This window comes from Prionailurus viverrinus, chromosome D3 (assembly GCF_022837055.1).
Source record: "Prionailurus viverrinus isolate Anna chromosome D3, UM_Priviv_1.0, whole genome shotgun sequence".
Classification (NCBI taxonomy): Eukaryota; Metazoa; Chordata; class Mammalia; order Carnivora; family Felidae; genus Prionailurus; species Prionailurus viverrinus.
Genome location: NC_062572.1, coordinates 57,437,616 through 57,451,450, shown reverse-complemented (window position 1 = coordinate 57,451,450; position 13,835 = coordinate 57,437,616). Strand labels below are relative to the sequence as shown.

The following is a 13,835-nucleotide window of genomic DNA, read 5'->3' as shown; positions in this document are numbered from 1 at the left end:
TATTTCTCCAGGTGATTTCAAAAAGGAAATTGTTATTAAAGGGTGTAGTTATTTTCAAAGTCATCAATACATACTGATATCTGTCAAACTGCTTTCCAGAATTATTGTATTAATTTACATTTCCACCAATAAAGTGTGAGAATGGCTTCCAAACTCACTAGCATGACATGCTGCCACTATCAGAGCAAAACAACTCAACAACAAAATATCTAAAAATATTTGCTACTTTGAAAGGTGTTACAGCAAGGTTTTATTTCTTTGATTAAAAGTGAAGTTTAGGGGCGCCTGGGTGGCGCAGTCAGTTAAGCGTCCGACTTCAGCCAGGTCACGATCTCGCGGTCCGTGAGTTCGAGCCCCGCGTCAGTCTCTGGGCTGATGGCTCAGAGCCTGGAGCCTGCTTCTGATTCTGTGTGTGTGTCTCTCTCTCTCTCTGCCCCTCCCCCGTTCATGCTCTGTCTCTCTCTGTCCCAAAAATAAATGAAACGTTGAAAAAAAAAATTAAAAAAAATAAATAAAAGTGAAGTTTAATATTTTTTTCATGCCTTTTTACCTTCACTTGGTTGTGAGCTACATATTTATGCCCCTTTCTCATCGTGACTCTTAGCATTTTCCTCTGTGGCTTGCAAAAGTTCTTTATATTAAGGCTATTGACCTATTATCTCACCTATGTGGACGAGAGGTGCATTTCATGAATTATTTCTTTTTCACATACACTTTTCAGCACTACGACGCTGGACTTCTCTGACAAGTATACCATCTGTATGTAACATGTGCCCTGTCTACACAAGGACACAGCACAGAACATTGGTTAAGATGTAGGGTGCCTTAAACTGGGATAACAGTGTCTCCTTTTTACAACTGTTGTGTTGAGTAACTGATATGGCAAACAGACAGTTTTTGATGCCCTGTCTATAGCAAGTTCTTACCACTGTTAGCTCTTCCTTATATATTTTCCTTGACTATCATTCACCTAGAATTTTGTTAATGACATTTTTTGATGTCAAGAAATTAAAAATGTTAATGTCAAATAAAACTTTTTCCCACTATGAACCTCCATTTTTATACTTATAAGACCCTTTCCTTTTGCAGATCACTCAAAAATCCTCCAGATATTTACTCAAAAGGAAAGAAAAAATATACATATATTTAAATATTTTAACATGAATGTTCACAGTGGCTTTATTTGTAATAGTCAAAAACTGGAAAAAAATCTCAATGTCTATCAACAGATTAATGGATAAACAATAAACAAACAGCAATAAAAATGAGCATATTATTGATTCATGCAATGACATGGTTGAATCTGAAAATAACCATGCTGAGTGAAAGAAACTAGATAAAATGAGTATGCACCATATGATGCCATATACAAAACCCTAGAAAATGCAGACTGATTTATGGTGAGCAAAAGTGGGTCTGTGGTTGCTTGGGGATATGGAGAAGGGGTAAGAGAGCGGCATAACCACGGGCGGTGAGAAAACTTTTGGGGATGACAGAAATGCTATCTGGATTCTAGAGATGGTTTAAAGATCAAAACATATTAATTTGTACACTGTAAATAATGGTATGCTGTCACTTATATCTCAATAAAGCTGTTTTAAAATTTCTTCTATTTTTTTCCCCTAATACTTAAAGTCTGATTTATTATAAGTATTTAAATCTAATCTAGCTGGAATTTATTTTGTAGTACAAATGAAGACCTTTTCCTTTCCCATAAAACTTATTGTATAATAATAATAATAGTAATAATCTTCCCTATTGATACGCACTGACTTGTTTAGCATATACTAATACATATGCTAGTATTTGTTTATACCCCAGGGTTTTCTCTGTATCAACACTCTCTTTAGTTATAGTTCAACTTAATTATAATTACAGCTTTATAATATATTTAATAGCTAGTAAGCAAAGCTGCCCTTCATCTTAATTCTCTTCTTGCCCAACCCTAATCCTAAACAGGAGTCTCAGATCTTAGCATTACTGTCAGAAGAGAACATTTAAACCCAAAGGATTATTTTGATACAATGTTAAACACCAAAGGTAATAAACGTTGCAATGCAGAACAACTTTTTTACATTTTAAGGCAAAGTGTGATCAGAAGGAAGCCTCAACGACAGCAGCACTAGCTGAAGTAAAGGAACTTCAGCAAAGCCAAATTGGAAACACTTGTTGCTGGCAAGCCTTGCCACTGGCTTTGTTTCTCCTGCTGAGACTTCAACCCCGATGCTCACAAGGAACTAGCCAGAGGGAAGAGTATTTTTGATATCTCTGGGAGACAAGAAAGACAGCTAAACTCATGAGCAGTGTTGGGTAAGAAGACAGTTGTAAAGAAGATTGGATAATACGAGAGCAAAATGCATACCTAGGAATGGAACGGGACATTGTTCCGATAAATCCTATCGGTAGAATTAAACTGAATATTGTTTGGTTGTTGCATGAAGATGGGAGAGAGTTGTTTGGAGGCTCAGAATAATTTCCTTTTATTGGCTTTACATAGGCATAAAGCATCTGCCTTGTTGCCTTTTGTTTTCGGCCATTTGAATTATTTTAAATCCACTTGTTTAGATGTTGGATGTGACACCTTTTTCTTAAACTAAAAAGAATTGTTTCTCATTTTTATTCACATTAGTTTCCCACATTTGTAATTACAATCTCTGACTATTCCCTTTACTGCAAAATTATTTTTTCATCAGGTGTATGCGAATCACAGTGATTACTACAAAGGGACAATAACCAGGCAGGTGACACTTATTAAATACCTACTGTGTACATAAACTGCCTTGAAGTATGAAGAAAAAAGAGGATTCAATCTGAATAAATCTGAATAAATGCAAGAGCTCTTTATTTGTAACAGAAGTCTTCTAAAGGCAAATTGCTATCACTAAGGAGATTTTTACTTTTAAAGGTGAGAGGGACTTCGAGGGAAGCAGCATGTCTTAGTAAATCAGCACATTAAAATCCATGCTTTGCTGGCTCAGTGCCTCCAAGAAATTCATCCATTCATCTTTAAAAAGCAGATAATGATGTCATCTCCCTTGTAGGAATATTAGGAGGTTCAAATATAATGCAACCTAAATACTTTGCAAACAGCAAACCACAATACACATGTTAGCTATTATGGTTAATAAAAGCTTGTTACTTCTCCAGATAATAAATGACACATAACATTTGCAGAGATTACTCTGGAGACCCCATGAATCATAACATGATCATCATACTCCCTAATAGTTCAAAGAAACTATGGCCATTTAAGCTCATGGGCAAGTAGCCATCTGAGATGAGGGTTGCATAGCAGAGGATAAATATCTAAAGATAGATTTTCCCACCTCATTCCCCCAGCCTGCCCTTCCCTAAGTAGCAGAGTGGAGGGAGGACAGCTGGTCTCCTTCCTCATCCTCTTACTGGAGTAGTGCCTGGCACACTTTCCCAGTGACACCATCAGCCAAACCACTGACGTCAGATAAAGACAATGGGAGCGATAGAAGTGACCGAACCAGAAGACAAGGCAACCGCCGGTCACCCGTCCTGAGGCTTTGCCTTGCTCTCTTTTGCCGTCCCCTGACTCCTTCCACAGTCCTCACATTTCTGCCAGCCTGAGCCATGGTGTCCTCAACCCTCCTTTTCTCATTTCTCACGCACAACCCACAGCAGTGCCATTCTGTCCAGAAGTCCAGCCTCAGAGGGGCTCTTTCACTGTCTGCATCTGTAATACTAAGTATCTTTAATTCTGCGTCTGTTCAGTTAGATTGCAAGCCACCTCATTTTCCATGAAATCACTTCTGTACAGAGGATGACAAGCCACCTACCCCCAACTAACCCATATTATAGGCAAAAGAGATCAGAATCCAAGTTTGTGTCTGACTGTGTACGAGGGTCTAGCTGGGTTCTGCCTGGAATCACCCGCATGACCTTGAAGACTCTATTACCAATCCAGTCCTTTATGACTATGCCTTTCCATCCTCTGGCCTGATTCCTTTTCCTGGCTGCCAGCCTCTCACGAACTCCCTTAGGTTATGCAAATGTCAGACTGCAATGAGCAAATTGACATGTTCTTCAAATACCAAGCACGGAAGCGAATCTCACTTGTTCACATCAGTACCATACAGGTCACAGTAGTCATTCTCTGTCAAAAGGTCAGAGTTGTGTAGATGTGTATATGGAACAGTTCTATAAGGCACATTTTTTTGAGGTGAAAACGTCAACTGTGCCAGTGCAACTGACTGATAATGTGTGGGTGGAAAGAAGCTTCCTCCACTTTATAATGGGCATGCTCATAAACAAAGCTGTACTCACACCTACGTGAGAAAAAAGCCAAAGCTGCCCTAAAAATCTTACTATTTTTGAGCAGTGTTATGTAGAATGACATAAATATCAGAACATCTTCTAAATCTTATTACACAATAATAATTGCTAACATCTTTAAGAATTTACTGTCAGATACTCTGAAAGCACTTTGTAAGTATCATCCCCTTACATATAATAGACTTTACATAGATCAAAAGCAGGCAAGATGGCATAATGGTTGAGTCCATTAACTAGAGCGCTCTCTCTCTCTCTCTGTCTCTCTCTCTCTCTTATTAACTGTAAGCCCTTGGGGAGATTACTTAACCTCTCTAGCCTTGGTTTCTTTATGCATAAACTAAAGATGATCTATGATAAAAGGCTCATGGGGTTGTTGTGATGATTAACGGGGATAATAACTACATGTATTCAATGATTTCTGTGTTCTAGGTGTTGTTCTCTAAATGAGGGTTCCTCAACTTAAAAACAAATGAGTAAACTAAGCACGTTTAGAACTGTACCTGGCACTCAGAAAGTGTTCTGCTTTTTTATCTGAAAATGTACAGAACTCTCATTTGATGTGCTCTGTACGTCCTCCTGTATGTTTGGGTTTTCCACTGCCGTCCCACATACTGGAAAGAACTATATGGCCAGAACATTGCTATTCCCTCCTCACCCTATTTGGTTTGTCCTCCTGATAGATTACTGTGGATCCCCTTGGGCAATACCCCTCTCCTCCTTCCTGCTCTTTGTTGTCAAGACAACATTCCATCTCCTCCACTTCTCCCCCCCCCCCCCCCCCCGCCACATTTCCCAATATTCCTCTCCAACCACAGTGACCATACAAGTTTGGAAGAAATTGAAAATAACTTCTTGGAAAACAGTAGAGGCCCTGATGCCGGAAGTAACATCTTCTATTATCTTCCAATCTGTGAATGAACCAGGATATACCGTGAAGAGGAAAAAAAGAAGCCACCTCAATGGGCAAAGGCAGGAGAATAATAATATACCCAAATCAGAAGTTCATTTACGAGACTACTCCTACAATGATAAAGGGAACTGTGTTCTGACCTTTCTCAATGAGTTCTTAGTATAGACTTTAAAATTCCGTGTGTGTTAGAAAGAAAAAAGACATCAGTATATGTCCATATCAAAGCACTTTAAGGTTTTAACAAAAGGGAAAAATTTATAAATATAAAGTTACATTTCTTTATAACCTCAGTTCTACCACATATCCAAATAATACTGTGATGTGCCACATGCTTCAAGAACATAGATGATAGTAAGTGGCACTTGCTTCCAACAGGACGATTTACGAAAGTTGGTCTTGTTAGGAAAACTTGCATTATCTTGGATATGCTCTGTTTCCTTGGCCACAATAATCTTGCTGCAGTGATGCATGCAGTAATTGACAATTTTCAAGGAGGCTTAAAAAATAAGCCAGATGTTCTCTCCCTGACTTACTGTAAGACAGACAACCGACAAAACACGTCTCAAATCGACTCTTTTTCAACTTCTGCTTTCATGCCCTGAGCTTACAACCTCCTTCCCTCATCCTTGCTCTGAGCTGTACCATTAACTTCTTCACTTATTTCTGTCCATCCGGTATGGCTTCCCCCCAGTTGGTGGTGGTGGTCATGGTGGTGGTGACAGACGATATGATGGTGATGATGGTGGCGGTGACAGCGGTGGTGACGATGTGATAATGATGATGGTGCTGGCAGTGGTGATGATGATGATGGTGGTGAAGATGGTGTAACGATGGTGGTGGTGATGGTGGTGGTGACAGTGGTGGAGACAAATACGTGATGATGGTGGTGGTGATGATGATGGTGGTGATGGTAGTGGTGATGGCGATCTGGTCCTGAACACCTTCTGAGTTCTATTCTTGTTACGTCTTCATGACTCGCTTATGTTTTCAGAAATTTCTGATTCTCACCTTTCCCTGATTTTTTCCAACTGTTCCCTCTCTATAGATCTTCCTTTCCCCAATCTCCCATTTAATGCTCACTATTTTTAAAGTTTATCCCAATGCTTCCTTCTGCACAAAACATTTTTCTCACCCCTCCTCTGTAACATCTGGTCTGTGTCTTATGATTCCTAATCATATTTCAAGGAAACTTTGAATCTAGGGACTCTGGACTGTCACTCTGTTTTCAATGTCGAGTACAGTGTCTGATTGTGAAATAATAGAAAATATATATTGGTCTCTGCCCCTGAGTCCTGGCATAGAGCTCTAACACCCTTGTCATTTCCTAAGTGATAAGAACATTAGGACCATGTTTTGTTCTAATATTTGGTCTTGTCCCTGGCTCCTGACACAGAGCTCCTAAACACTTTGGGATTTTCTAAATGATAGGAGTGAGTGTCTTTGTTCTCATGAGATGACTATCAGTGGGCAACTGCATAGCTTTGGGATGGGGGCCAGTCACTAGAAAGATCAAGCCATGACTTGAAGCTTGGAACTTTCAACTCCATCCCCGTTCTCTAGGGGGAGTGATTAATGATGGATTGTCCCAAACTGATGAAACCTCCAGAAATACCAAAAGTATGGGGTTTGGATGTGTTGGTGAACACATCCATTGTGACAGGACAGGTGGTGCACCCCAACTCCACTGGGACAGAAATGCCTGCGCTCAGCACTCTTTTGGAACTCACCCTGTGTATCTCTTCATCTGGCTGTTCACTGTTATCCTTTCTCATAGTCTCTAGTGAGCAAGGCAAAAGAATATTTGGGACCAAGATTTCTCTGAACAATATTGGACTTACAGTCATAGAATCAAACAATCTCCCTGTTAAGTATTTCCTTGAATGAAAGGGAAATTTCAGTAAGAATATTCACCTTCTTATCCTATATCACCCTTATTCATCAGAAATGCTTGAAATGAATGCCCACATTCAATAAACGACCCGATTTGTTGTGCTTAATTCTAGAGCCACAGTGTTCAATAAGAAAGTGCTAGTCATAGATGGCCATTTAAACTTAAATTACTTGGCATTAAATAAAATTAGAAATACAGTTCCTCAGTCACACAAGTCATATTTTGAGAGCTCAACAGCTATAGGTGGTTAGTAGTTACCACATTGGACAGCACAGACATAGAATGTTTAGCACCATGGAAGGTTCTACTAAACAACACTGCTCTAGATCTCTGCCCTCTTCACTACACCTAAAGGTGAGTTTACCGTCAAGACCAATTATCCTCTGCCCATCCTTATATGAGAAGAAATTTATTTTGAGTAAATTTCAAACAATAATACTTGGGAAGTATATCCTATCCAAAATATTTACCGTTTTTCTACCAAAGTCAAAGCATTCCATATTTTATCATTTGGCACATTCTTTCAGTGAAATTATAAAAATGAACCCTCCCTCTTCCACTTGATATGGGGGCTTTTTGTTTGCAACACCAGTTGTGAAGACAAATGCACTAAATGGATAAAGAGATCCACAGGTTTTTATTTTCTACTCTCTAACATTAGGATTTTAATGATGCTTTATGTTCCTATATTTATATTAATTCAGTTAGTCCATTGCAGCACCCTGGCATTCTGAATCTTTAGCGAAGACCCTTTTCTCTATATGATGCTGCCTAATCATGTTCTATCTAAAGAGTAGAGAAGTGGAACAGTTAGATAAACATATAGCCATGTCTGTGACCTATTACAACTTTACAGCTATCAGAGCAGAAATATAAGCTGGTGTGTTTGTTACATTTCTCAGATTCTTTTCCTTCAGAATGGCTGCTCTTGTTTATACATAAACACCACGACAATGAAAAACCCTGTGTCTATATCTATCTATATCTATATCTATATCTATATCTATATCTATATCTATATCCATATCATCTATATCTGTATATGTTTGACTATTTATTTTGTTAGGATATTTTCCTTATAGTAGAATTGTTGGGTCCAAGGGTATATAATTTTTAAAGCCTTTACTATGCATTGCTATGTTGACCCTACCCTGCTCCAAAAATATCAATTTATACTCTGAAAAACAATGGATGTGAGTTCCCATTTTCCACACTTTCCTTAACATCGGGTATTATTTCCCTCTCCTCCCCCTGCATCTCTCTTTTAAACATATTTGCTAAGGATTAAAATGATATTTGTTTAATTTGTAGGTATTTAAAAATAGTTAGTGAATACAACACCAAAGGCACAATCCATGAAAGAAATAATTGATAAGCTGGGCTTCATTAAAATTAAAGATTTTTGCTCTGTGAAAGACAATATCAAGAGAATGAGAAGACAAGCCACAGACTGAGATTATGTATTTGCAAAAGACACATCTGATAAAGGACTGTTATCAAAATATACAAAGAACTCTTAAACTCAACAATAAAAAAAAAACAATTAAAATACAGACCAATGACCTAAACAAATACCTTACTAAATAAGATATACAGATGGCAAACAGGCATATGAAAAGACGTCCACATCATATGTTATTAAGGAAAGGCAAATTAAAACAACGAGATACTATTAGGCAACTCTGCTCAAAATCCAGAACAGCAACAACACCAAATGCTAATGAGATGTGGACTAACAGGAACTCGCATTCATTATTGGTGGGAATTCAAAATGATACCACTACTTAGGAAGACAGTGTGGAAGTTTCTTACAAAACTGAACATACTCTTACCATATGATCCAGTCATCCTACTCCATGTTATTTCCTAAAGGAGTTGAAAACTTAGGTCTACACAAAACCCTGCACATGGATGTTTACAGCAGCTTTATTCATAACTGCTCAAACTTGGAAACAACCGAGATATCCTTCAGTAGGTGAGCGAATAAATAAACTGTGATACATCCAGACAATGTAGTATTATTCAGGGCTAAAGAGAAATGAGCTATCAAGATACGAAAAGACATGAGGGAACCTTAAATGCATATTACTAAGTAGAAGAAGCCAACGTGAGAAGGCTATATAGCGTATTATTCCAACTATATGATATTGTGGAAAAGGCAAAGCCAGAGAGACAATAAAAAAATCAGTGATTTCCAGGAAAGAGGGTGGAGGAGAAGGGAGAGATAAAAGGGCAGAGCACGGAGGATTTTTAGGACAGTGAAAACACCCTGTGTAATATTATAATAATGGACAGATATCATTATACATCTGTCCAAACCCATAGAATGGACAATGCCAAGAGGGAATCATAAGGTAAACTCTGATCTTTGGGTGATTATGATGTATCAGTTTAGGTTCATCCTTGGTAAAAAAAATGGACAATTCTAGGGAGTCATCTTGATAATAGTGGAAGCTATGCAGGTGTGTAATAACTTCATATAACCATTACTTTGTGGTTTCTGCCATTGAAAGCATACCTTTCTATCTCAAGTTTTGTATTTTCTTCTACTACTTTGGTGGAGCCACATTATATATTGGAATTGTCAATCCATATGGTATTTTCTTTCATGTGAGTGTAGGTAGAGGCAAGTGATATTTCTGGGTATAATATTCCCCAAACAAACACAAATTAATAGGTTTGAGACATAAAATATTGTTATTTATTTAAAAAATAATTTAAATTTAAAAAGATGATTAAAAAATTGAAATGGTGTCAATAGTGAATATTTCATAATATACATACCTGGTAGAGGGAAATTCTTATAATATCACTCTAAAATGGATCAGGCTAATGTTATCATGAAAGTGGAACCAGTTGATTGTTTCTTTTTGTATATTAAAAATGTAACAAATTGTTCATTCCTAGCAATGAGTTTACTTTTTTCCTATCAGATATTGGACTACATATTGCACAATTATTGATAAGCTTAATCATTATTAATGAAAGTTTCCAATGCTTATTGAACAAAGTCAACATCCTTTATAATAAGTTCTGATAACATAACAGAAACACCTGTTGTTAGTGAGTTCTAAATGTTATTAATGGAATTAATTAAATTTGAAAGTAAATATCTGAAAATCATATCACCCATTAGAAATTTCTACTTTCTTTTTAAAAACATTGGCCTTTTACTACATACAGAGCTTAGAGCTTTCTAATAAAGTCTATCTTATTCTCCGAATTAATCATTATTGCCATTGTCATCATCATGATCATGATCACGGTGCCATTACTTTTCTTTCATTTGAAACATTTAAGAATATTTTTAAAAAGTCCAATTCTTTTCATACAAAAAAATTACATAGTTGTCAATAATAAAACCCACTTTAATGAAGTCATAGGTTTAAAAATAACAATTCCTAAAAATGGAATATCTAGCTGATAGAGTCATCAATCTTTAGAAATTTTGTCTTGGGGTTCAACAGTTATCATTAATTTTATTGAAAAAGCTATAAGAGTCAATATGATTCTTCTTCATCATGGCTCTGTTGAACATTTATCTCCTTAATAGAGGTAAACGCAGATAATTAGCTATTTGAGAGGCTAGGGAGCTCTAGAAATTAAAGCTAAAATGTTAAGAAACACTGCCGATCATTCAAAATGAAAAATAAAGCCTGATTTAAAGAAAGGTTGACAAAAATATGATTCGATTAAAACAGTTTGGCAACATTTCTAATTTAAAACAGGCACATCAAAAATCATTTTGTACCTTAAGAATGTAAATATCAAAACAACTAGAAAAGAAACTTCCATATAGCCATTATGGACAACAGGTTTCTCAAAAAACTAAAAATAGAACTACCAGAGACCCAACAATCTCTTTTCTGAGTATATCCACAAAGGAAATTAAATCAGTACATGGAAGAGATATCTGTGCTCCCATGTTCACCACAGCATTATTCAGAATACCCAAGATACAAAATGACCTAAGTGTCCATCAACGTATGAATGGATAAAGACTTTGTGATATATACATACAATGGAATATTTACAAAGAAGATCCTGCCATTTGCATCAACATGAATGAACCTAGAAGACACTCTACTAAGTGAAGTAAGCCAGACACAGAAAGAAAAATACTGCATGTTCTCACTCACATCAGATGGGGAGGTGGGGGAAATGAGATGTTGGTCAGCGTGTACGAAGTTGCAGTTACGTAGGAAGAACAAGTCTAGAGATCTAATGTACAGCATAATGACCATAGGTAATAATACTGTATATTGCATACTGGAAGTTTGCAAATTCCATGCACTCTTACCGCACACCAAAAAGTAGCAAGTATGTGAGGAAACATATGTTAATTAGCTTGACTGCAGTAATTATTTCACTATCATAGTGAAATGTGTGAATCAAATCATGTTGTCTACCTTAAATACATACAGTTATTATAAAAAATAAAATTGAATAGGAGCTTCCATCTTATAGACATCTCAGGTATGATGACCTGAGAAATGGACACGTACATATGGCCTGGTGTCAGGTGTATAAAAATCATAGAAATTTGGATATATATTGTTTTTTATATACATCTAGCTCTAATGGCTAAGCTGGCTGATATCTTAGCCCAAAGACTGAGACTATAGAAACTATAGGAACTGAAACAAGAGGAATTTGTTTTCATTCCGATTACAGAATGGACTGAAGCCTGATCAAGTACTTCGAACATGGAATAGTGGAATGCTCGCACTTTTCAGTAATTTCACTTCATCCACACTACTCCATCTCTCTTCTTTATATATAGATATTTAACCCGTTACAGTACTGCTGGGAAAGAAGAAAGCTTGGTTAAGAGATCATTTACACTTTTATCTTTACCTTTCATCTCTCTTTCTTGTGTCCTCTCCTGTCTCTGACTCTCCCTCCCTTCCTTTGGCCTCCTTCCCTTCCTTATTTTTCCTTTAATAAAAACAGACCACTTTCTACCTCAGGTATTGTCAATATTGAGAATTTCACACTTTAAAATATCTTCCCAGGTACCATCTTTCACTGCTTCTTGGGAACTTCCTGTTCTTAGCTAATAACAACTTATGCTTGTGAGCATATTTTATGTTCCAGAGTTGATGCTCATAGCTTGTTCCATGTTCAAAACAACAAAGGGTAAAAGGAAAGAATGATTTCAGATACACGCATGGGCATTTTACACCTGTTCAGTGTTGTTACAATACTTTTGATATTTGCTATCATGGAAACAGTGCCCTTTATTTGAAGTTATGGCAAAAAAAATATTTTGAAAAAATGATTATAACTCCTTGCTCAAAGTTAGAAGATGACCCAGATGTATGAAAATTAGAGAGACTAAGGAAATAGCAATGAAAATCACAGAGCATAAATGGATATAACAAAAGCTGTTTCCCTTTTTGAAGAAAGAGAGGTATATGACCAAACTTGGGATCATTTCTTGGCTTTTATCCAAGTCAGTGCCAATTAGTGGCAAATAATCGACTTTAGCTAGGAAAGTATTTTTTGAAAGACTTTCGTGTATGAAAACACTCCAGGTGGAGAGTGAATCCGCTTGAGTAACAGCGGGGCTCTGCTCCTGTTTTAGTTCGGCTTTGTCTCTAACGCTGCCGGGACAAGTTTCTCCCAAGCCGAGAGAAGTTGGCTAAGTTAGCCCTTGACTAAAAAATTAAAGTCAATCCTAACATCTGATGAGAAAGACCAACAACAGACATCAATAGAAACCGCGACGAAGGAAGCAACAGAAGTTATTAGCAAAGAAATTTTCTCTAACTTGCTCTGCGCATATCAAAGGCACCTCTTTTGAAACAAGCTGCTAGGGCGATGTGTAAACAACGCAGGGAGAGGCTTCTGTGCTCTGAGAATGGAAGGTTCCCCACGCACCGCATTGTTTACATTCGGCTCTCTCCAGCCTCTAAGCAAGAGTTCCTTTTATACTAACCCGTATTGTATCTACTTCTATTTTCAAATCCACTGAAGCGTATAGACCACAATGCCTGAAAGAACATAATACGAAACGGAAATAAAATATGTTGTAAAAATTGTAGATAAAACCGAACTACTCATGTTAGATGGGGCTGGCAGGAATAGGATGAGGAATAAATGCCCAAATACAACAAATACACTATGTAACACGCGGGAGAATTTTGCCCCACTGTTAATTTAGTATAAGAGACAAGCAGCTTAGGACTGATACCACGAACAAGGTGTCCTCTAGGAAAAGCGGACCATTTTTAAAGTTCAAAACAAGGAAACATTTTGCCCTGTTTTACATTGACCTGAAGACAGGGATTATTGCATTCTTATTACTTCTTTCCAGTTTTCTTACTTCTACTTGAACACACAGCCTCACACACATACTACCAAAGTGCCAGAAAAAAGTCACAGTGTTTTAGACTTTCAAATTAATAAAGGGTGAAAACGGGGGTGGGGGCGAGGGAACTGGGAGCAGGGGAAGGGAGAAATTTGTCCTGTGCCCACGGAGGGCTGGGGGTGGGGGCGACAGTGAAATTCCACCCAGCAAGTCCTGCTCCTGCAACAGAAGAAGAGTTCAGTTTCATAGATTGAGTTGTACCTTACCTGGTTTTGCAGTTAAAGACACCAACATGCCCCTAATTCTTCCTCTAAGGTACTACATATGCTGAAAGCTATAGTGTTTGACCTTACACATTTCCACAGAAGAAACTCCAAAGCAACCTTTAACTTCAATAAAACGCTGTGTTCATTCTTCCC

The 13,835-nt window shown here is 37.4% G+C and overlaps 1 protein-coding gene across 14 annotated transcripts in view; it reads right to left on the bottom strand.

The window, feature by feature from the left end:
• DTNA (dystrobrevin alpha) overlaps nucleotides 1–13,835 on the bottom strand; it is a 367,519-nt gene that overhangs the window by 156,382 nt on the left and 197,302 nt on the right. Inside the window, exon 1 of one of the 14 annotated variants that reach the window (XM_047828277.1) lies at nucleotides 13,683–13,806. The exons of the other annotated variants lie outside the window; for them this stretch is intronic. The gene's annotated coding sequence lies outside the window, so the exon portion shown is untranslated. Of the gene's footprint in view, nucleotides 1–13,682; nucleotides 13,807–13,835 lie in introns of those variants that run through there. 14 annotated transcript variants of the gene reach the window in all.